The sequence below is a fragment of the Trypanosoma cruzi genome, assembly GCF_000209065.1.
Source record: "Trypanosoma cruzi strain CL Brener chromosome Unknown tcruzi_1047053440623, whole genome shotgun sequence".
In the NCBI taxonomy this organism is placed as follows: domain Eukaryota; phylum Euglenozoa; class Kinetoplastea; order Trypanosomatida; family Trypanosomatidae; genus Trypanosoma; species Trypanosoma cruzi.
In genome coordinates, this window is record NW_908078.1 from 1 (window position 1) to 1022 (window position 1022).

At 57.6% G+C, this 1022-nt stretch overlaps 2 non-coding genes across 2 annotated transcripts; both read left to right on the forward strand.

Annotated features, from left to right (window-relative positions):
* Nucleotides 1-218: 218 nt before the first annotated feature.
* Tc00.1047053440623.10 lies at nt 219-328 on the forward strand. The gene has a single exon (XR_008254449.1). It is a non-coding gene; the product is annotated as a 5S ribosomal RNA (M5) (ribosomal RNA).
* A 335-nt stretch (nt 329-663) lies between these two features.
* On the forward strand, nt 664-773 carry Tc00.1047053440623.20. Its single transcript, XR_008254450.1, has one exon. It is a non-coding gene; the product is annotated as a 5S ribosomal RNA (M5) (ribosomal RNA).
* The last annotated feature ends 249 nt before the right edge of the window (nt 774-1022 follow it).

Sequence of the window (1022 nt, forward strand, 5' to 3'; positions counted from 1 at the left end):
ATGGAAATGAGGCTCCGCGGGCCCCTTTCCGGATTTTGCCACGAAGCCTCCGGACGCTTCGCTTCCCCACATGTGGCGCGGGAACTGCGTCAGCAATTTTTCTTTTTTGCTGCGGCGCCCGCGCGCTCGAAAAGCCCACCCACCGCCCGCCTCGGCTCGGTGAAAAAGCGACTGGCGGCGCGCGGTGGCGGAAAGAAAAAAAAGTGGGAAGGGTACGGCACCCCGGGTTCCAGCGCCATCACTGATCGCCGTACTAACGAGGCCTGTGGCCGCTTAACTTCACAAATCGGACGGGATGTGGTGCACTCGGCCAAGTATGGTCGTACCCGGCGACGCGCCACGCGATGTGCAACCGCCGACGCCACGGGAGATGATGAAAACAGGGGGAAAAAATTTAGGAAAAACGGCAAGAAGAAATTTTTAAAAGGAAAAAAAAAACACATGGAAAATGAGGCTCCGCGGGCCCCTTTCCGGATTTTGCCACGAAACCTCCGGACGCTTCGCTTCCCCACATGTGGCGCGGGAACTGCGTCAGCAATTTTTCTTTTTTGCTGCGGCGCCCGCGCGCTCGAAAAGCCCACCCACCGCCCGCCTCGGCTCGGTGAAAAAGCGACTGGCGGCGCGCGGTGGCGGAAAGAAAAAAAAAAAGTGGGAAGGGTACGGCACCCCGGGTTCCAGCGCCATCACTGATCGCCGTACTAACGAGGCCTGTGGCCGCTTAACTTCACAAATCGGACGGGATGTGGTGCACTCGGCCAAGTATGGTCGTACCCGGCGACGCGCCACGCGATGTGCAACCGCCGACGCCACGGGAGATGATGAAAACAGGGGGAAAAAATTTAGGAAAAACGGCAAGAAGAAATTTTTAAAAGGAAAAAAAAAACACATGGAAAATGAGGCTCCGCGGGCCCCTTTCCGGATTTTGCCACGAAGCCTCCGGACGCTTCGCTTCCCCACATGTGGCGCGGGAACTGCGTCAGCAATTTTTCTTTTTTGCTGCGGCGCCCGCGCGCTCGAAAAGC